The sequence below is a fragment of the Ambystoma mexicanum genome, chromosome 13 (assembly GCF_040938575.1).
Source record: "Ambystoma mexicanum isolate Mex_15411 chromosome 13, UKY_AmexF1_1, whole genome shotgun sequence".
NCBI lineage: Eukaryota > Metazoa > Chordata > Amphibia > Caudata > Ambystomatidae > Ambystoma > Ambystoma mexicanum.
This window is the reverse complement of record NC_090938.1, coordinates 322,599,267-322,623,032: the sequence shown is the minus strand read 5'-3', so window position 1 is coordinate 322,623,032 and position 23,766 is coordinate 322,599,267.

Sequence of the window (23,766 nt, the reverse complement as noted above, 5' to 3'; positions counted from 1 at the left end):
TTTCAGCAGGGTACGTGTATTTCTGGGGTGCGGGAAAGGTTAACACGCGATTTCAGCAGGGTACGTGTATTACTGGGGTGCGCTGGAAGTTCCACAGGCGATTTCAGCAGGGTACATGTATTTCTGGGGTGCGGGGAAGTTTAACACGCAATTTCGGCAGGGTATGTTTATTACTGGGGTGCGGGGAAGTTTAACACGTGATTTCAGCAGGGTACGTGTATTACTGGGGTGCGTGGGAAGTTTCACACACAATTTCAGCAGGGTACGTGAATTTCGGGGGTGCGGGGAAGTTTAACACACGATTTCAGCAGGGTACGTGTATTTCTGGGGTGCGGCGAAGTTTAACACGCGATTTCAGCAGGGTACGTGTATTACTGGGGTGCACAGGAAGTTCCACACGCGATTTCAGCAGGGTACGTGTATTTCTGGGGTGCGGGGAAGTTTAACACGTGATTTCAGCAGGGTACGTGTATTACTGGGGTGCGCGGGAAGTTCCACACACGATTTCAGCAGGGTACGTGTATTTCTGGGGTGCGGGGAAGTTTAACACGCGATTTCAGCAGTGTACGTGTATTACTGGGGTGTGCGGGAAGTCCACACGCGATTTCAGCAGCGTATGTGTATTTCTGCGGTGCGGGGAAGTTCCACACGCGATTTCAGCAGGGTACATGTATTACTGCGGTGCGCGGGAAGTTCCACACGCGATTTCAGCAGGGTACGTGTATTTCTGGGGTGCGGGGAAGTTTACCACGCGATTTCAGCAGGGTACGTGTATTTCTGGGGTGCGGGGAAGTTTATCACGCGATTTCAGCAGGGTACGTGTATTACTCGGGTGCGCGGGAAGTTCCACAAGCGATTTTAGCAGGGTACGTGTATTTCTGGGTTGCGGGGAAGTTTAACACGCGATTTCAGCAGGGTACATGTATTACTGTGGTGCGCGGGAAGTTCCACACGCAATTTCAGCAGGGTACGTGTATTTCTGGGGTGCGGGGAAGTTTACCATGCGATTTCAGCAGGGTACGTGTATTACTGGGGTGCGCGGGAAGTTCCACACGCGATTGCAGCAGCGTATGTGTATTTCTGTGGTGCGGGGAAGTTTAACACGCGATTTCAGCAGGGTACGTGTATTACTTGCGTGCTCAGGAAGTTCCACACGCGATTTCAGCAGGGTACGTGTATTTCTGGGGTGCGGGGAAGTTTAACACGCAATTTCAGCAGGGTACGTGTATTACTGGGGTGCGCGGGAAGTTCCACACCCGATTTCAGCAGGGAACGTGTATTTCTGGGGTGCGGGGAAGTTTAATACGCAATTTCAGCAGGGTATGTGTATTACTGGGGTGTGCGGGAAGTTCCACACGCGATTTCAGCAGGGTATGTGTATTTCTGGGGTGTGGGGAAGTTTAACACGTGATTTCAGCAGGGTACGTGTATTACTAGGGTGCGCGGGAAGTTCCACACGCGATTTCAGCAGGGTACGTGAATTTCAGGTTTGCAGGGAAGTTTAACACGCGTTTTCAGCAGGGTACATGTATTACTGGGGTGCGCGGGAAGTTCCACACGCGATTTCAGCAGGGTACGTGTATTTCTGGGGTGCAGGGAAGTTTATCACGCGATTTCAGCAGGGTACGTGTATTACTGGGGTGCGCGGGAAGTTCCACAAGCGATTTTAGCAGGGTACGTGTATTTCTGGGGTGAGGGGAAGTTTAACCCGCGATTTCAGCAGGGTACGTGTATTACTGGGGTGCGCGGGAAGTTCCACACGCGATTTCAGCAGGGTACGTGCATTTCTGGGGTGCGGGGAAGTTTAACCCGCGATTTCAGCAGGGTACGTGTATTATTGGGGTGCGCAGGAAGTTCCACACGTGATTTAAGCAGGGTACGTGTATTTCTGGGGTGCGGGGAAGTTTAACACACGATTTTAGCAGGGTAGGTGTATTACTGGGGTGTGCGGGAAGTTCCACACGCGATTTCAGCAGGCTACGTGTGTTTCTGGGGTGCGGCGAAGTTTATCAGGCGATTTCAGCAGGGTACGTGTATTACTGGGGTGCACGGGAAGTTCCACACGTGATTTCAGCAGGGTACGTGTATTTCTGGGGTGCGGGGAAGTTTAACACACGATTTCAGCAGGGTAGGTGTATTACTGGGGTGTGCGGGAAGTTCCACACGCAATTTCAGCAGGCTACGTGTATTTCTGGGGTGCGGCAAAGTTTAACACACGATTTCAGCAGGGTACGTGTATTACTGGGGTGCGCGGGAAGTTCCACACGCGATTTCAGCAGGGTACGTGTATTTCTGGGGTGCGGGGAAGTTTAACACGCGATTTCAGCAGTGTACGTGTATTACTGGGGTGCGCAGGAAGTCCATACGTGATTTCAGCAGGGTACGTGTATTGCTGGGGTGCGGGGAAGTTTAACACGCGATTTCAGCAGGGTACGTGTATTACTGGGGTGCGCGGGAAGTTTCACACGCGATTTCAGCAGGGTAATTGTATTTCTGGGGTGCAGGGAAGTTTAACACGCAATTTCAGCAGGGTACGTGTATTACTGCAGTGCGCGGGAAGTTCCACACGCGATTTCAGCAGGGTACGTGTATTTCTGGGGTGCGGGGAAGTTTAACACGCGATTTCAGCAGGGTACATGTATTACTGGGGTGCGCGGGAAGTTCCACAAGCGATTTCAGCAGGGTACGTGTATTTCTGGGGTGCAGGGAAGTTTAACACCCGATTTCAGCAGGGTACGTGTATTACTGGGGTGCGCAGGAAGTTCCACACGCGATTTCAGCAGGGTACCTGTATTTCTGGGGTGCAGGGAAGTTTAACACGTGATTTCAGCAGGGTACCTGTATTACTGGTGTGCGCGGGAAGTTCCACACGCGATTTCAGCAGGGTACGTGTATTTCTGGGGTGCGGGGAAGTTTAACACGCAATTTCACCAGGGTACGTGTATTACTTGGGTGCGCGGGAAGTTCCACACGCGATTTCAGCAGGATATGTGTATTTCTGGGGTGCGGGGAAGTTTAACATGCAATTTCAGCAGGGTACGTGTATTACTGGGGTGCGTGGGAAGTTCCACACGCCATTTCAGCAGGGTACGTGTATTTCTGGGGTGCGGGGAAGTTAAACACGTGATTTCAGCAGGGTACGTGTATTACTGGGGTGCGCGGGAAGTTCCACACGCGATTTCAGCAGGGTACGTGTATTTCTGGGGTGCGGGGAAGTTTGACACGCAATTTCAGCAGGGTACGTGTATTACTGGGGTGCGCGGGAAGTTCCACACGCAATTTCAACAGGGTACATGTATTTCTGGGGTGCGGGGAAGTTTAACACGCGATTTCAGCAGGGTACGTGTATTACTGTGGTGCGCGGGAAGTTCCACATGCGATTTCAGCAGGGTACGTGTATTTCTGGGGTTCGGGGAAGTTTAACACGCGATTTCAGCAGGATACGTGTATTACTGGGGTGCACGGGAAGTTCCACAAGCGATTTTAGCAGGGTACGTGTATTTCTGGGGTGCAGGGAAGTTTAACACGCGATTTCAGCAGGGTACATGTATTACTGCGGTGCGCGGGAAGTTCCACACGCGATTTCAGCAGGGTACGTGTATTTCTGGGGTGCGGGGAAGTTTAACACGCGATTTCAGCACGATACGTGTATTACTGGGGTGCGCGGGAAGTTCCACACACGATTTCAGCAGCATATGTGTATTTCTGGGGTGCGGGGAAGTTTAACACGCGATTTCAGCAGGGTACGTGTATTACTGGGGTGCGTGGGAAGTTCCACACGCCATTTCAGCAGGGTACGTGTATTTCTGGGGTGCGCGGGAAGTTCCACACACGATTTCAGCAGCGTATGTGTATTTCTGGGGTGCGGGGACGTTTAACACGCGATTTCAGCAGGGTACGTGTATTACTGGGGTGCGCGGGAAGTTTCACACGCGATTTCAGCAGGGTACGTGCATTTCTGGGGTGCGGGGAAGTTTAACCCGCGATTTCAGCAGGGTACGTGTATTACTGGGGTGCGCGGGAAGTTCCACACGTGATTTAAGCAGGGTACGTGTATTTCTGGGGTGCGGGGAAGTTTAACACACGATTTCAGCAGGGTAGGTGTATTACTGGGGTGTGCGGGAAGTTCCACACGCGATTTCAGCAGGGTACGTGTATTTCTGGGGTGCGGGGAAGTTTAACACGCGATTTCAGCAGGGTACATGTATTACTGGGGTGCGCGGGAAGTTCCACAAGCGATTTCAGCAGGGTACGTGTATTTCTGGGGTGCAGGGAAGTTTAACACCCGATTTCAGCAGGGTACGTGTATTACTGGGGTGCGCAGGAAGTTCCACATGCGATTTCAGCAGGGTACCTGTATTTCTGGGGTGCAGGGAAGTTTAACACGTGATTTCAGCAGGGTACCTGTATTACTGGTGTGCGGGGAAGTTTAACACGCAATTTCACCAGGGTACGTGTATTACTTGGGTGCGCGGGAAGTTCCACACGCCATTTCAGCAGGGTACGTGTATTTCTGGGGTGCGGGGAAGTTCCACATGCGATTTCAGCAGGGTACCTGTATTTCTGGGGTGCAGGGAAGTTTAACACGCGATTTCAGCAGGGTACGTGTATTTCTGGGGTGCGGGGAAGTTTAACACGCAATTTCACCAGGGTACGTGTATTACTTGGGTGCGCGGGAAGTTCCACACGCCATTTCAGCAGGGTACGTGTATTTCTGGGGTGCGGGGAAGTTAAACACGTGATTTCAGCAGGGTACGTGTATTACTGGGGTGCGCGGGAAGTTCCACACGCGATTTCAGCAGGGTACGTGTATTTCTGGGGTGCAGGGAAGTTTGACACGCAATTTCAGCAGGGTACGTGTATTACTGGGGTGCGCGGGAAGTTCCACACGCAATTTCAACAAGGTACATGTATTTCTGGGGTGCGGGGAAGTTTAACACGCGATTTCAGCAGGGTACGTGTATTACTGTGGTGCGCGGGAAGTTCCACATGCGATTTCAGCAGGGTACGTGTATTTCTGGGGTTCGGGGAAGTTCCACACGCAATTTCAACAAGGTACATGTATTTCTGGGGTGCGGGGAAGTTTGACACGCAATTTCAGCAGGGTACGTGTATTACTGGGGTGCGCGGGAAGTTCCACACGCAATTTCAACAAGGTACATGTATTTCTGGGGTGCGGGGAAGTTTAACACGCGATTTCAGCAGGGTACGTGTATTACTGTGGTGCGCGGGAAGTTCCACACGCGATTTCAGCAGGATACGTGTATTACTGGGGTGCACGGGAAGTTCCACAAGCGATTTTAGCAGGGTACGTGTATTTCTGGGGTGCAGGGAAGTTTAACACGCGATTTCAGCAGGGTACATGTATTACTGCGGTGCGCGGGAAGTTCCACACGCGATTTCAGCAGGGTACGTGTATTTCTGGGGTGCGGGGAAGTTTAACACGCGATTTCAGCAGGGTACGTGTATTACTGGGGTGCGCGGGAAGTTCCACACACGATTTCAGCAGCGTATGTGTATTTCTGGGGTGCGGGGAAGTTTAACACGCGATTTCAGCAGGGTACGTGTATTACTGGGGTGCGCGGGAAGTTCCACACGCGATTTCAGCAGGGTACGTGCATTTCTGGGGTGCGGGGAAGTTTAACCCGCGATTTCAGCAGGGTACGTGTATTACTGGGGTGCGCGGGAAGTTCCACACGTGATTTAAGCAGGGTACGTGTATTTCTGGGGTGCGGGGAAGTTTAACACACGATTTCAGCAGGGTAGGTGTATTACTGGGGTGTGCGGGAAGTTCCACATGCGATTTCAGCAGGCTACGTGTATTTCTGGGGTGCGGCGAAGTTTATCAGGCGATTTCAACAGGGTACGTGTATTACTGGGGTGCACGGGAAGTTCCACACGTGATTTCAGCAGGGTACGTGTATTTCTGGGGTGCGGGGAAGTTTAACACACGATTTCAGCAGGGTAGGTGTATTACTGGGGTGTGCGGGAAGTTCCACACGCAATTTCAGCAGGCTACGTGTATTTCTGGGGTGCGGCGAAGTTTAACACGCGATTTCAGCAGGGTACGTGTATTACTGGGGTGCGCGGGAAGTTCCACACGCAATTTCAGCAGGGTACGTGTATTTCTGGGGTGCCGGGAAGTTTAACACATGATTTCAGCAGGGTACGTGTATTACTGGGGTGCGCGGGAAGTTCCACACGCGATTTCAGTAGGGTACGTGAATTTCGGGTGTGCGGGGAAGTTTAACACGCGTTTTCAGCAGGGTATGTGTATTACTGGGGTGCGCGGGAAGTTCCACACGCGATTTCAGCAGGGTACTTGTATTTCTGGGGTGCGGGGAAGTTTAACCCGCGATTTCAGCAGGGTACATGTATTACTGGGGTGCGTGGGAAGTTCCACACGCGATTTAAGCAGGGTACGTGTATTTCTGGGGTGCGTGGAAGTTTAACACGCGATTTCAGCAGGGTACGTGTATTACTGGGGTGCGGGGGAAGTTCCACACGTGATTTCAGCAGGGTACGTGTATTTCTGGGGTGCGGGAAAGGTTAACACGCGATTTCAGCAGGGTACGTGTATTACTGGGGTGCGCTGGAAGTTCCACAGGCGATTTCAGCAGGGTACATGTATTTCTGGGGTGCGGGGAAGTTTAACACGCAATTTCGGCAGGGTATGTTTATTACTGGGGTGCGGGGAAGTTTAACACGTGATTTCAGCAGGGTACGTGTATTACTGGGGTGCGTGGGAAGTTTCACACACAATTTCAGCAGGGTACGTGAATTTCGGGGGTGCGGGGAAGTTTAACACACGATTTCAGCAGGGTACGTGTATTTCTGGGGTGCGGCGAAGTTTAACACGCGATTTCAGCAGGGTACGTGTATTACTGGGGTGCACAGGAAGTTCCACACGCGATTTCAGCAGGGTACGTGTATTTCTGGGGTGCGGGGAAGTTTAACACGTGATTTCAGCAGGGTACGTGTATTACTGGGGTGCGCGGGAAGTTCCACACACGATTTCAGCAGGGTACGTGTATTTCTGGGGTGCGGGGAAGTTTAACACGCGATTTCAGCAGTGTACGTGTATTACTGGGGTGTGCGGGAAGTCCACACGCGATTTCAGCAGCGTATGTGTATTTCTGCGGTGCGGGGAAGTTCCACACGCGATTTCAGCAGGGTACATGTATTACTGCGGTGCGCGGGAAGTTCCACACGCGATTTCAGCAGGGTACGTGTATTTCTGGGGTGCGGGGAAGTTTACCACGCGATTTCAGCAGGGTACGTGTATTTCTGGGGTGCGGGGAAGTTTATCACGCGATTTCAGCAGGGTACGTGTATTACTCGGGTGCGCGGGAAGTTCCACAAGCGATTTTAGCAGGGTACGTGTATTTCTGGGTTGCGGGGAAGTTTAACACGCGATTTCAGCAGGGTACATGTATTACTGTGGTGCGCGGGAAGTTCCACACGCAATTTCAGCAGGGTACGTGTATTTCTGGGGTGCGGGGAAGTTTACCATGCGATTTCAGCAGGGTACGTGTATTACTGGGGTGCGCGGGAAGTTCCACACGCGATTGCAGCAGCGTATGTGTATTTCTGTGGTGCGGGGAAGTTTAACACGCGATTTCAGCAGGGTACGTGTATTACTTGCGTGCTCAGGAAGTTCCACACGCGATTTCAGCAGGGTACGTGTATTTCTGGGGTGCGGGGAAGTTTAACACGCAATTTCAGCAGGGTACGTGTATTACTGGGGTGCGCGGGAAGTTCCACACCCGATTTCAGCAGGGAACGTGTATTTCTGGGGTGCGGGGAAGTTTAATACGCAATTTCAGCAGGGTATGTGTATTACTGGGGTGTGCGGGAAGTTCCACACGCGATTTCAGCAGGGTATGTGTATTTCTGGGGTGTGGGGAAGTTTAACACGTGATTTCAGCAGGGTACGTGTATTACTAGGGTGCGCGGGAAGTTCCACACGCGATTTCAGCAGGGTACGTGAATTTCAGGTTTGCAGGGAAGTTTAACACGCGTTTTCAGCAGGGTACATGTATTACTGGGGTGCGCGGGAAGTTCCACACGCGATTTCAGCAGGGTACGTGTATTTCTGGGGTGCAGGGAAGTTTATCACGCGATTTCAGCAGGGTACGTGTATTACTGGGGTGCGCGGGAAGTTCCACAAGCGATTTTAGCAGGGTACGTGTATTTCTGGGGTGAGGGGAAGTTTAACCCGCGATTTCAGCAGGGTACGTGTATTACTGGGGTGCGCGGGAAGTTCCACACGCGATTTCAGCAGGGTACGTGCATTTCTGGGGTGCGGGGAAGTTTAACCCGCGATTTCAGCAGGGTACGTGTATTATTGGGGTGCGCAGGAAGTTCCACACGTGATTTAAGCAGGGTACGTGTATTTCTGGGGTGCGGGGAAGTTTAACACACGATTTTAGCAGGGTAGGTGTATTACTGGGGTGTGCGGGAAGTTCCACACGCGATTTCAGCAGGCTACGTGTGTTTCTGGGGTGCGGCGAAGTTTATCAGGCGATTTCAGCAGGGTACGTGTATTACTGGGGTGCACGGGAAGTTCCACACGTGATTTCAGCAGGGTACGTGTATTTCTGGGGTGCGGGGAAGTTTAACACACGATTTCAGCAGGGTAGGTGTATTACTGGGGTGTGCGGGAAGTTCCACACGCAATTTCAGCAGGCTACGTGTATTTCTGGGGTGCGGCAAAGTTTAACACACGATTTCAGCAGGGTACGTGTATTACTGGGGTGCGCGGGAAGTTCCACACGCGATTTCAGCAGGGTACGTGTATTTCTGGGGTGCGGGGAAGTTTAACACGCGATTTCAGCAGTGTACGTGTATTACTGGGGTGCGCAGGAAGTCCATACGTGATTTCAGCAGGGTACGTGTATTGCTGGGGTGCGGGGAAGTTTAACACGCGATTTCAGCAGGGTACGTGTATTACTGGGGTGCGCGGGAAGTTTCACACGCGATTTCAGCAGGGTAATTGTATTTCTGGGGTGCAGGGAAGTTTAACACGCAATTTCAGCAGGGTACGTGTATTACTGCAGTGCGCGGGAAGTTCCACACGCGATTTCAGCAGGGTACGTGTATTTCTGGGGTGCGGGGAAGTTTAACACGCGATTTCAGCAGGGTACATGTATTACTGGGGTGCGCGGGAAGTTCCACAAGCGATTTCAGCAGGGTACGTGTATTTCTGGGGTGCAGGGAAGTTTAACACCCGATTTCAGCAGGGTACGTGTATTACTGGGGTGCGCAGGAAGTTCCACACGCGATTTCAGCAGGGTACCTGTATTTCTGGGGTGCAGGGAAGTTTAACACGTGATTTCAGCAGGGTACCTGTATTACTGGTGTGCGCGGGAAGTTCCACACGCGATTTCAGCAGGGTACGTGTATTTCTGGGGTGCGGGGAAGTTTAACACGCAATTTCACCAGGGTACGTGTATTACTTGGGTGCGCGGGAAGTTCCACACGCGATTTCAGCAGGATATGTGTATTTCTGGGGTGCGGGGAAGTTTAACATGCAATTTCAGCAGGGTACGTGTATTACTGGGGTGCGTGGGAAGTTCCACACGCCATTTCAGCAGGGTACGTGTATTTCTGGGGTGCGGGGAAGTTAAACACGTGATTTCAGCAGGGTACGTGTATTACTGGGGTGCGCGGGAAGTTCCACACGCGATTTCAGCAGGGTACGTGTATTTCTGGGGTGCGGGGAAGTTTGACACGCAATTTCAGCAGGGTACGTGTATTACTGGGGTGCGCGGGAAGTTCCACACGCAATTTCAACAGGGTACATGTATTTCTGGGGTGCGGGGAAGTTTAACACGCGATTTCAGCAGGGTACGTGTATTACTGTGGTGCGCGGGAAGTTCCACATGCGATTTCAGCAGGGTACGTGTATTTCTGGGGTTCGGGGAAGTTTAACACGCGATTTCAGCAGGATACGTGTATTACTGGGGTGCACGGGAAGTTCCACAAGCGATTTTAGCAGGGTACGTGTATTTCTGGGGTGCAGGGAAGTTTAACACGCGATTTCAGCAGGGTACATGTATTACTGCGGTGCGCGGGAAGTTCCACACGCGATTTCAGCAGGGTACGTGTATTTCTGGGGTGCGGGGAAGTTTAACACGCGATTTCAGCACGATACGTGTATTACTGGGGTGCGCGGGAAGTTCCACACACGATTTCAGCAGCATATGTGTATTTCTGGGGTGCGGGGAAGTTTAACACGCGATTTCAGCAGGGTACGTGTATTACTGGGGTGCGTGGGAAGTTCCACACGCCATTTCAGCAGGGTACGTGTATTTCTGGGGTGCGGGGAAGTTAAACACGTGATTTCAGCAGGGTACGTGTATTACTGGGGTGCGCGGGAAGTTCCACACGCGATTTCAGCAGGGTACGTGTATTTCTGGGGTGCGGGGAAGTTTGACACGCAATTTCAGCAGGGTACGTGTATTACTGGGGTGCGCGGGAAGTTCCACACGCAATTTCAACAGGGTACATGTATTTCTGGGGTGCGGGGAAGTTTAACACGCGATTTCAGCAGGGTACGTGTATTACTGTGGTGCGCGGGAAGTTCCACATGCGATTTCAGCAGGGTACGTGTATTTCTGGGGTTCGGGGAAGTTTAACACGCGATTTCAGCAGGATACGTGTATTACTGGGGTGCACGGGAAGTTCCACAAGCGATTTTAGCAGGGTACGTGTATTTCTGGGGTGCAGGGAAGTTTAACACGCGATTTCAGCAGGGTACATGTATTACTGCGGTGCGCGGGAAGTTCCACACGCGATTTCAGCAGGGTACGTGTATTTCTGGGGTGCGGGGAAGTTTAACACGCGATTTCAGCAGGGTACGTGTATTACTGGGGTGCGCGGGAAGTTCCACACACGATTTCAGCAGCGTATGTGTATTTCTGGGGGTGCGGGGAAGTTTAACACGCGATTTCAGCAGGGTACGTGTATTACTGGGGTGCGCGGGAAGTTCCACACGCGATTTCAGCAGGGTACGTGCATTTCTGGGGTGCGGGGAAGTTTAACCCGCGATTTCAGCAGGGTACGTGTATTACTGGGGTGCACGGGAAGTTCCACACGTGATTTCAGCAGGGTACGTGTATTTCTGGGGTGCGGGGAAGTTTAACACACGATTTCAGCAGGGTAGGTGTATTACTGGGGTGTGCGGGAAGTTCCACACGCAATTTCAGCAGGCTACGTGTATTTCTGGGGTGCGGCGAAGTTTAACACGCGATTTCAGCAGGGTACGTGTATTACTGGGGTGCGCGGGAAGTTCCACACGCGATTTCAGCAGGGTACGTGTATTTCTGGGGTGCGGGGAAGTTTAACACGCGATTTCAGCAGTGTACGTGTATTACTGGGGTGCGCGGGAAGTCCATACGTGATTTCAGCAGGGTACGTGTATTGCTGGGGTGCGGGGAAGTTTAACACGCGATTTCAGCAGGGTACGTGTATTACTGGGGTGCGCGGGAAGTTTCACACGCGATTTCAGCAGGGTAATTGTATTTCTGGGGTGCAGGGAAGTTTAACACGCAATTTCAGCAGGGTACGTGTATTACTGCGGTGCGCGGGAAGTTCCACACGCGATTTCAGCAGGGTACGTGTATTTCTGGGGTGCGGGGAAGTTTAACACGCGATTTCAGCAGGGTACATGTATTACTGGGGTGCGCGGGAAGTTCCACAAGCGATTTCAGCAGGGTACGTGTATTTCTGGGGTGCAGGGAAGTTTAACACCCGATTACAACAGGGTACGTGTATTACTGGGGTGCGCAGGAAGTTCCACATGCAATTTCAGCAGGGTACCTGTATTTCTGGGGTGCAGGGAAGTTTAACACGTGATTTCAGCAGGGTACCTGTATTACTGGTGTGCGCGGGAAGTTCCACACGCGATTTCAGCAGGGTACGTGTATTTCTGGGGTGCGGGGAAGTTTAACACACAATTTCACCAGGGTACGTGTATTACTTGGGTGCGCGGGAAGTTCCACACGCGATTTCAGCAGGATATGTGTATTTCTGGGGTGCGGGGAAGTTTAACATGCAATTTCAGCAGGGTACGTGTATTACTGGGGTGCGTGGGAAGTTCCACACGCCATTTCAGCAGGGTACGTGTATTTCTGGGGTGCGGGGAAGTTAAACACGTGATTTCAGCAGGGTACGTGTATTACTGGGGTGCGCGGTAAGTTCCACACGCGATTTCAGCAGGGTACGTGTATTTCTGGGGTGCGGGGAAGTTTGACACGCAATTTCAGCAGGGTACGTGTATTACTGGGGTGCGTGGGAAGTTCCACACGCAATTTCAACAGGGTACATGTATTTCTGGGGTGCGGGGAAGTTTAACACGCAATTTCAGCAGGGTACGTGTATTACTGTGGTGCGCGGGAAGTTCCACATGCGATTTCAGCAGGGTACGTGTATTTCTGGGGTTCGGGGAAGTTTAACACGCGATTTCAGCAGGATACGTGTATTACTGGGGTGCACGGGAAGTTCCACAAGCGATTTTAGCAGGGTACGTGTATTTCTGGGGTGCAGGGAAGTTTAACACGCGATTTCAGCAGGGTACATGTATTACTGCGGTGCGCGGGAAGTTCCACACGCGATTTCAGCAGGGTACGTGTATTTCTGGGGTGCGGGGAAGTTTAACACGCGATTTCAGCAGGGTACGTGTATTACTGGGGTGCGCGGGAAGTTCCACACACGATTTCAGCAGCGTATGTGTATTTCTGGGGTGCGGGGACGTTTAACACGCGATTTCAGCAGGGTACGTGTATTACTGGGGTGCGCGGGAAGTTTCACACGCGATTTCAGCAGGGTACGTGCATTTCTGGGGTGCGGGGAAGTTTAACCCGCGATTTCAGCAGGGTACGTGTATTACTGGGGTGCGCGGGAAGTTCCACACGTGATTTAAGCAGGGTACGTGTATTTCTGGGGTGCGGGGAAGTTTAACACACGATTTCAGCAGGGTAGGTGTATTACTGGGGTGTGCGGGAAGTTCCACACGCGATTTCAGCAGGGTACGTGTATTTCTGGGGTGCGGGGAAGTTTAACACGCGATTTCAGCAGGGTACATGTATTACTGGGGTGCGCGGGAAGTTCCACAAGCGATTTCAGCAGGGTACGTGTATTTCTGGGGTGCAGGGAAGTTTAACACCCGATTTCAGCAGGGTACGTGTATTACTGGGGTGCGCAGGAAGTTCCACATGCGATTTCAGCAGGGTACCTGTATTTCTGGGGTGCAGGGAAGTTTAACACGTGATTTCAGCAGGGTACCTGTATTACTGGTGTGCGCGGGAAGTTCCACACGCGATTTCAGCAGGGTACGTGTATTTCTGGGGTGCGGGGAAGTTTAACACGCAATTTCACCAGGGTACGTGTATTACTTGGGTGCGCGGGAAGTTCCACACGCCATTTCAGCAGGGTACGTGTATTTCTGGGGTGCGGGGAAGTTAAACACGTGATTTCAGCAGGGTACGTGTATTACTGGGGTGCGCGGGAAGTTCCACACGCGATTTCAGCAGGGTACGTGTATTTCTGGGGTGCAGGGAAGTTTGACACGCAATTTCAGCAGGGTACGTGTATTACTGGGGTGCGCGGGAAGTTCCACACGCAATTTCAACAAGGTACATGTATTTCTGGGGTGCGGGGAAGTTTAACACGCGATTTCAGCAGGGTACGTGTATTACTGTGGTGCGCGGGAAGTTCCACATGCGATTTCAGCAGGGTACGTGTATTTCTGGGGTTCGGGGAAGTTCCACACGCAATTTCAACAAGGTACATGTATTTCTGGGGTGCGGGGAAGTTTGACACGCAATTTCAGCAGGGTACGTGTATTACTGGGGTGCGCGGGAAGTTCCACACGCAATTTCAACAAGGTACATGTATTTCTGGGGTGCGGGGAAGTTTAACACGCGATTTCAGCAGGGTACGTGTATTACTGTGGTGCGCGGGAAGTTCCACACGCGATTTCAGCAGGATACGTGTATTACTGGGGTGCACGGGAAGTTCCACAAGCGATTTTAGCAGGGTACGTGTATTTCTGGGGTGCAGAGAAGTTTAACACGCGATTTCAGCAGGGTACATGTATTACTGCGGTGCGCGGGAAGTTCCACACGCGATTTCAGCAGGGTACGTGTATTTCTGGGGTGCGGGGAAGTTTAACACGCGATTTCAGCAGGGTACGTGTATTACTGGGGTGCGCGGGAAGTTCCACACACGATTTCAGCAGCGTATGTGTATTTCTGGGGTGCGGGGAAGTTTAACACGCGATTTCAGCAGGGTACGTGTATTACTGGGGTGCGCGGGAAGTTCCACACGCGATTTCAGCAGGGTACGTGCATTTCTGGGGTGCGGGGAAGTTTAACCCGCGATTTCAGCAGGGTACGTGTATTACTGGGGTGCGCGGGAAGTTCCACACGTGATTTAAGCAGGGTACGTGTATTTCTGGGGTGCGGGGAAGTTTAACACACGATTTCAGCAGGGTAGGTGTATTACTGGGGTGTGCGGGAAGTTCCACATGCGATTTCAGCAGGCTACGTGTATTTCTGGGGTGCGGCGAAGTTTATCAGGCGATTTCAACAGGGTACGTGTATTACTGGGGTGCACGGGAAGTTCCACACGTGATTTCAGCAGGGTACGTGTATTTCTGGGGTGCGGGGAAGTTTAACACACGATTTCAGCAGGGTAGGTGTATTACTGGGGTGTGCGGGAAGTTCCACACGCAATTTCAGCAGGCTACGTGTATTTCTGGGGTGCGGGGAAGTTTAACACGCGATTTCAGCAGGGTACATGTATTACTGGGGTGCGCGGGAAGTTCCACAAGCGATTTCAGCAGGGTACGTGTATTTCTGGGGTGCAGGGAAGTTTAACACCCGATTACAACAGGGTACGTGTATTACTGGGGTGCGCAGGAAGTTCCACATGCAATTTCAGCAGGGTACCTGTATTTCTGGGGTGCAGGGAAGTTTAACACGTGATTTCAGCAGGGTACCTGTATTACTGGTGTGCGCGGGAAGTTCCACACGCGATTTCAGCAGGGTACGTGTATTTCTGGGGTGCGGGGAAGTTTAACACGCAATTTCACCAGGGTACGTGTATTACTTGGGTGCGCGGGAAGTTCCACACGCGATTTCAGCAGGATATGTGTATTTCTGGGGTGCGGGGAAGTTTAACATGCAATTTCAGCAGGGTACGTGTATTACTGGGGTGCGTGGGAAGTTCCACACGCCATTTCAGCAGGGTACGTGTATTTCTGGGGTGCGGGGAAGTTAAACACGTGATTTCAGCAGGGTACGTGTATTACTGGGGTGCGCGGTAAGTTCCACACGCGATTTCAGCAGGGTACGTGTATTTCTGGGGTGCGGGGAAGTTTGACACGCAATTTCAGCAGGGTACGTGTATTACTGGGGTGCGTGGGAAGTTCCACACGCAATTTCAACAGGGTACATGTATTTCTGGGGTGCGGGGAAGTTTAACACGCAATTTCAGCAGGGTACGTGTATTACTGTGGTGCGCGGGAAGTTCCACATGCGATTTCAGCAGGGTACGTGTATTTCTGGGGTTCGGGGAAGTTTAACACGCGATTTCAGCAGGATACGTGTATTACTGGGGTGCACGGGAAGTTCCACAAGCGATTTTAGCAGGGTACGTGTATTTCTGGGGTGCAGGGAAGTTTAACACGCGATTTCAGCAGGGTACATGTATTACTGCGGTGCGCGGGAAGTTCCACACGCGATTTCAGCAGGGTACGTGTATTTCTGGGGTGCGGGGAAGTTTAACACGCGATTTCAGCAGGGTACGTGTATTACTGGGGTGCGCGGGAAGTTCCACACACGATTTCAGCAGCGTATGTGTATTTCTGGGGTGCGGGGACGTTTAACACGCGATTTCAGCAGGGTACGTGTATTACTGGGGTGCGCGGGAAGTTTCACACGCGATTTCAGCAGGGTACGTGCATTTCTGGGGTGCGGGGAAGTTTAACCCGCGATTTCAGCAGGGTACGTGTATTACTGGGGTGCGCGGGAAGTTCCACACGTGATTTAAGCAGGGTACGTGTATTTCTGGGGTGCGGGGAAGTTTAACACACGATTTCAGCAGGGTAGGTGTATTACTGGGGTGTGCGGGAAGTTCCACACGCGATTTCAGCAGGGTACGTGTATTTCTGGGGTGCGGGGAAGTTTAACACGCGATTTCAGCAGGGTACATGTATTACTGGGGTGCGCGGGAAGTTCCACAAGCGATTTCAGCAGGGTACGTGTATTTCTGGGGTGCAGGGAAGTTTAACACCCGATTTCAGCAGGGTACGTGTATTACTGGGGTGCGCAGGAAGTTCCACATGCGATTTCAGCAGGGTACCTGTATTTCTGGGGTGCAGGGAAGTTTAACACGTGATTTCAGCAGGGTACCTGTATTACTGGTGTGCGCGGGAAGTTCCACACGCGATTTCAGCAGGGTACGTGTATTTCTGGGGTGCGGGGAAGTTTAACACGCAATTTCACCAGGGTATGTGTATTACTTGGGTGCGCGGGAAGTTCCACACGCCATTTCAGCAGGGTACGTGTATTTCTGGGGTGCGGGGAAGTTAAACACGTGATTTCAGCAGGGTACGTGTATTACTGGGGTGCGCGGGAAGTTCCACACGCGATTTCAGCAGGGTACGTGTATTTCTGGGGTGCAGGGAAGTTTGACACGCAATTTCAGCAGGGTACGTGTATTACTGGGGTGCGCGGGAAGTTCCACACGCAATTTCAACAAGGTACATGTATTTCTGGGGTGCGGGGAAGTTTAACACGCGATTTCAGCAGGGTACGTGTATTACTGTGGTGCGCGGGAAGTTCCACATGCGATTTCAGCAGGGTACGTGTATTTCTGGGGTTCGGGGAAGTTCCACACGCAATTTCAACAAGGTACATGTATTTCTGGGGTGCGGGGAAGTTTGACACGCAATTTCAGCAGGGTACGTGTATTACTGGGGTGCGCGGGAAGTTCCACACGCAATTTCAACAAGGTACATGTATTTCTGGGGTGCGGGGAAGTTTAACACGCGATTTCAGCAGGGTACGTGTATTACTGTGGTGCGCGGGAAGTTCCACACGCGATTTCAGCAGGATACGTGTATTACTGGGGTGCACGGGAAGTTCCACAAGCGATTTTAGCAGGGTACGTGTATTTCTGGGGTGCAGGGAAGTTTAACACGCGATTTCAGCAGGGTACATGTATTACTGCGGTGCGCGGGAAGTTCCACACGCGATTTCAGCAGGGTACGTGTATTTCTGGGGTGCGGGGAAGTTTAACACGCGATTTCAGCAGGGTACGTGTATTACTGGGGTGCGCGGGAAGTTCCACACACGATTTCAGCAGCGTATGTGTATTTCTGGGGTGCGGGGAAGTTTAACACGCGATTTCAGCAGGGTACGTGTATTACTGGGGTGCGCGGGAAGTTCCTCACGCGATTTCAGCAGGGTACGTGCATTTCTGGGGTGCGGGGAAGTTTAACCCGCGATTTCAGCAGGGTACGTGTATTACTGGGGTGCGCGGGAAGTTCCACACGTGATTTAAGCAGGGTACGTGTATTTCTGGGGTGCGGGGAAGTTTAACACACGATTTCAGCAGGGTAGGTGTATTACTGGGGTGTGCGGGAAGTTCCACATGCGATTTCAGCAGGCTACGTGTATTTCTGGGGTGCGGCGAAGTTTATCAGGCGATTTCAACAGGGTACGTGTATTACTGGGGTGCACGGGAAGTTCCACACGTGATTTCAGCAGGGTACGTGTATTTCTGGGGTGCGGGGAAGTTTAACACACGATTTCAGCAGGGTAGGTGTATTACTGGGGTGTGCGGGAAGTTCCACACGCAATTTCAGCAGGCTACGTGTATTTCTGGGGTGCGGCGAAGTTTAACACGCGATTTCAGCAGGGTACGTGTATTACTGGGGTGCGCGGGAAGTTCCACACGCAATTTCAGCAGGGTACGTGTATTTCTGGGGTGCCGGGAAGTTTAACACATGATTTCAGCAGGGTACGTGTATTACTGGGGTGCGCGGGAAGTTCCACACGCGATTTCAGTAGGGTACGTGAATTTCGGGTGTGCGGGGAAGTTTAACACGCGTTTTCAGCAGGGTATGTGTATTACTGGGGTGCGCGGGAAGTTCCACACGCGATTTCAGCAGGGTACTTGTATTTCTGGGGTGCGGGGAAGTTTAACCCGCGATTTCAGCAGGGTACATGTATTACTGGGGTGCGTGGGAAGTTCCACACGCGATTTAAGCAGGGTACGTGTATTTCTGGGGTGCGTGGAAGTTTAACACGCGATTTCAGCAGGGTACGTGTATTACTGGGGTGCGGGGGAAGTTCCACACGTGATTTCAGCAGGGTACGTGTATTTCTGGGGTGCGGGAAAGGTTAACACGCGATTTCAGCAGGGTACGTGTATTACTGGGGTGCGCTGGAAGTTCCACAGGCGATTTCAGCAGGGTACATGTATTTCTGGGGTGCGGGGAAGTTTAACACGCAATTTCGGCAGGGTATGTTTATTACTGGGGTGCGGGGAAGTTTAACACGTGATTTCAGCAGGGTACGTGTATTACTGGGGTGCGTGGGAAGTTTCACACACAATTTCAGCAGGGTACGTGAATTTCGGGGGTGCGGGGAAGTTTAACACACGATTTCAGCAGGGTACGTGTATTTCTGGGGTGCGGCGAAGTTTAACACGCGATTTCAGCAGGGTACGTGTATTACTGGGGTGCACAGGAAGTTCCACACGCGATTTCAGCAGGGTACGTGTATTTCTGGGGTGCGGGGAAGTTTAACACGTGATTTCAGCAGGGTACGTGTATTACTGGGGTGCGCGGGAAGTTCCACACACGATTTCAGCAGGGTACGTGTATTTCTGGGGTGCGGGGAAGTTTAACACGCGATTTCAGCAGTGTACGTGTATTACTGGGGTGTGCGGGAAGTCCACACGCGATTTCAGCAGCGTATGTGTATTTCTGCGGTGCGGGGAAGTTGCACACGCGATTTCAGCAGGGTACATGTATTACTGCGGTGCGCGGGAAGTTCCACACGCGATTTCAGCAGGGTACGTGTATTTCTGGGGTGCGGGGAAGTTTACCACGCGATTTCAGCAGGGTACGTGTATTTCTGGGGTGCGGGGAAGTTTATCACGCGATTTCAGCAGGGTACGTGTATTACTCGGGTGCGCGGGAAGTTCCACAAGCGATTTTAGCAGGGTACGTGTATTTCTGGGTTGCGGGGAAGTTTAACACGCGATTTCAGCAGGGTACATGTATTACTGTGGTGCGCGGGAAGTTCCACACGCAATTTCAGCAGGGTACGTGTATTTCTGGGGTGCGGGGAAGTTTACCATGCGATTTCAGCAGGGTACGTGTATTACTGGGGTGCGCGGGAAGTTCCACACGCGATTGCAGCAGCGTATGTGTATTTCTGTGGTGCGGGGAAGTTTAACACGCGATTTCAGCAGGGTACGTGTATTACTTGCGTGCTCAGGAAGTTCCACACGCGATTTCAGCAGGGTACGTGTATTTCTGGGGTGCGGGGAAGTTTAACACGCAATTTCAGCAGGGTACGTGTATTACTGGGGTGCGCGGGAAGTTCCACACGCGATTTCAGCAGGGAACGTGTATTTCTGGGGTGCGGGGAAGTTTAATACGCAATTTCAGCAGGGTATGTGTATTACTGGGGTGTGCGGGAAGTTCCACACGCGATTTCAGCAGGGTATGTGTATTTCTGGGGTGTGGGGAAGTTTAACACGTGATTTCAGCAGGGTACGTGTATTACTAGGGTGCGCGGGAAGTTCCACACGCGATTTCAGCAGGGTACGTGAATTTCAGGTTTGCAGGGAAGTTTAACACGCGTTTTCAGCAGGGTACATGTATTACTGGGGTGCGCGGGAAGTTCCACACGCGATTTCAGCAGGGTACGTGTATTTCTGGGGTGCAGGGAAGTTTATCACGCGATTTCAGCAGGGTACGTGTATTACTGGGGTGCGCGGGAAGTTCCACAAGCGATTTTAGCAGGGTACGTGTATTTCTGGGGTGAGGGGAAGTTTAACCCGCGATTTCAGCAGGGTACGTGTATTACTGGGGTGCGCGGGAAGTTCCACACGCGATTTCAGCAGGGTACGTGCATTTCTGGGGTGCGGGGAAGTTTAACCCGCGATTTCAGCAGGGTACGTGTATTACTGGGGTGCGCAGGAAGTTCCACACGTGATTTAAGCAGGGTACGTGTATTTCTGGGGTGCGGGGAAGTTTAACACACGATTTTAGCAGGGTAGGTGTATTACTGGGGTGTGCGGGAAGTTCCACACGCGATTTCAGCAGGCTACGTGTGTTTCTGGGGTGCGGCGAAGTTTATCAGGCGATTTCAGCAGGGTACGTGTATTACTGGGGTGCACGGGAAGTTCCACACGTGATTTCAGCAGGGTACGTGTATTTCTGGGGTGCGGGGAAGTTTAACACACGATTTCAGCAGGGTAGGTGTATTACTGGGGTGTGCGGGAAGTTCCACACGCAATTTCAGCAGGCTACGTGTATTTCTGGGGTGCGGCAAAGTTTAAAACGCGATTTCAGCAGGGTACGTGTATTACTGGGGTGCGCGGGAAGTTCCACACGCGATTTCAGCAGGGTACGTGTATTTCTGGGGTGCGGGGAAGTTTAACACGCGATTTCAGCAGTGTACGTGTATTACTGGGGTGCGCAGGAAGTCCATACGTGATTTCAGCAGGGTACGTGTATTGCTGGGGTGCGGGGAAGTTTAACACGCGATTTCAGCATGGTACGTGTATTACTGGGGTGCGCGGGAAGTTTCACACGCGATTTCAGCAGGGTAATTGTATTTCTGGGGTGCAGGGAAGTTTAACACGCAATTTCAGCAGGGTACGTGTATTACTGCAGTGCGCGGGAAGTTCCACACGCGATTTCAGCAGGGTACGTGTATTTCTGGGGTGCGGGGAAGTTTAACACGCGATTTCAGCAGGGTACATGTATTACTGGGGTGCGCGGGAAGTTCCACAAGCGATTTCAGCAGGGTACGTGTATTTCTGGGGTGCAGGGAAGTTTAACACCCGATTTCAGCAGGGTACGTGTATTACTGGGGTGCGCAGGAAGTTCCACACGCGATTTCAGCAGGGTACCTGTATTTCTGGGGTGCAGGGAAGTTTAACACGTGATTTCAGCAGGGTACCTGTATTACTGGTGTGCGCGGGAAGTTCCACACGCGATTTCAGCAGGGTACGTGTATTTCTGGGGTGCGGGGAAGTTTAACACGCAATTTCACCAGGGTACGTGTATTACTTGGGTGCGCGGGAAGTTCCACACGCGATTTCAGCAGGATATGTGTATTTCTGGGGTGCGGGGAAGTTTAACATGCAATTTCAGCAGGGTACGTGTATTACTGGGGTGCGTGGGAAGTTCCACACGCCATTTCAGCAGGGTACGTGTATTTCTGGGGTGCGGGGAAGTTAAACACGTGATTTCAGCAGGGTACGTGTATTACTGGGGTGCGCGGGAAGTTCCACACGCGATTTCAGCAGGGTACGTGTATTTCTGGGGTGCGGGGAAGTTTGACACGCAATTTCAGCAGGGTACGTGTATTACTGGGGTGCGCGGGAAGTTCCACACGCAATTTCAACAGGGTACATGTATTTCTGGGGTGCGGGGAAGTTTAACACGCGATTTCAGCAGGGTACGTGTATTACTGTGGTGCGCGGGAAGTTCCACATGCGATTTCAGCAGGGTACGTGTATTTCTGGGGTTCGGGGAAGTTTAACACGCGATTTCAGCAGGATACGTGTATTACTGGGGTGCACGGGAAGTTCCACAAGCGATTTTAGCAGGGTACGTGTATTTCTGGGGTGCAGGGAAGTTTAACACGCGATTTCAGCAGGGTACATGTATTACTGCGGTGCGCGGGAAGTTCCACACGCGATTTCAGCAGGGTACGTGCATTTCTGGGGTGCGGGGAAGTTTAACCCGCGATTTCAGCAGGGTACGTGTATTACTGGGGTGCGCAGGAAGTTCCACACGTGATTTAAGCAGGGTACGTGTATTTCTGGGGTGCGGGGAAGTTTAACACACGATTTTAGCAGGGTAGGTGTATTACTGGGGTGTGCGGGAAGTTCCACACGCGATTTCAGCAGGCTACGTGTGTTTCTGGGGTGCGGCGAAGTTTATCAGGCGATTTCAGCAGGGTACGTGTATTACTGGGGTGCACGGGAAGTTCCACACGTGATTTCAGCAGGGTACGTGTATTTCTGGGGTGCGGGGAAGTTTAACACACGATTTCAGCAGGGTAGGTGTATTACTGGGGTGTGCGGGAAGTTCCACACGCAATTTCAGCAGGCTACGTGTATTTCTGGGGTGCGGCAAAGTTTAACACGCGATTTCAGCAGGGTACGTGTATTACTGGGGTGCGCGGGAAGTTCCACACGCGATTTCAGCAGGGTACGTGTATTTCTGGGGTGCGGGGAAGTTTAACACGCGATTTCAGCAGTGTACGTGTATTACTGGGGTGCGCAGGAAGTCCATACGTGATTTCAGCAGGGTACGTGTATTGCTGGGGTGCGGGGAAGTTTAACACGCGATTTCAGCAGGGTACGTGTATTACTGGGGTGCGCGGGAAGTTTCACACGCGATTTCAGCAGGGTAATTGTATTTCTGGGGTGCAGGGAAGTTTAACACGCAATTTCAGCAGGGTACGTGTATTACTGCAGTGCGCGGGAAGTTCCACACGCGATTTCAGCAGGGTACGTGTATTTCTGGGGTGCGGGGAAGTTTAACACGCGATTTCAGCAGGGTACATGTATTACTGGGGTGCGCGGGAAGTTCCACAAGCGATTTCAGCAGGGTACGTGTATTTCTGGGGTGCAGGGAAGTTTAACACCCGATTTCAGCAGGGTACGTGTATTACTGGGGTGCGCAGGAAGTTCCACACGCGATTTCAGCAGGGTACCTGTATTTCTGGGGTGCAGGGAAGTTTAACACGTGATTTCAGCAGGGTACCTGTATTACTGGTGTGCGCGGGAAGTTCCACACGCGATTTCAGCAGGGTACGTGTATTTCTGGGGTGCGGGGAAGTTTAACACGCAATTTCACCAGGGTACGTGTATTACTTGGGTGCGCGGGAAGTTCCACACGCGATTTCAGCAGGATATGTGTATTTCTGGGGTGCGGGGAAGTTTAACATGCAATTTCAGCAGGGTACGTGTATTACTGGGGTGCGTGGGAAGTTCCACACGCCATTTCAGCAGGGTACGTGTATTTCTGGGGTGCGGGGAAGTTAAACACGTGATTTCAGCAGGGTACGTGTATTACTGGGGTGCGCGGGAAGTTCCACACGCGATTTCAGCAGGGTACGTGTATTTCTGGGGTGCGGGGAAGTTTGACACGCAATTTCAGCAGGGTACGTGTATTACTGGGGTGCGCGGGAAGTTCCACACGCAATTTCAACAGGGTACATGTATTTCTGGGGTGCGGGGAAGTTTAACACGCGATTTCAGCAGGGTACGTGTATTACTGTGGTGCGCGGGAAGTTCCACATGCGATTTCAGCAGGGTACGTGTATTTCTGGGGTTCGGGGAAGTTTAACACGCGATTTCAGCAGGATACGTGTATTACTGGGGTGCACGGGAAGTTCCACAAGCGATTTTAGCAGGGTACGTGTATTTCTGGGGTGCAGGGAAGTTTAACACGCGATTTCAGCAGGGTACATGTATTACTGCGGTGCGCGGGAAGTTCCA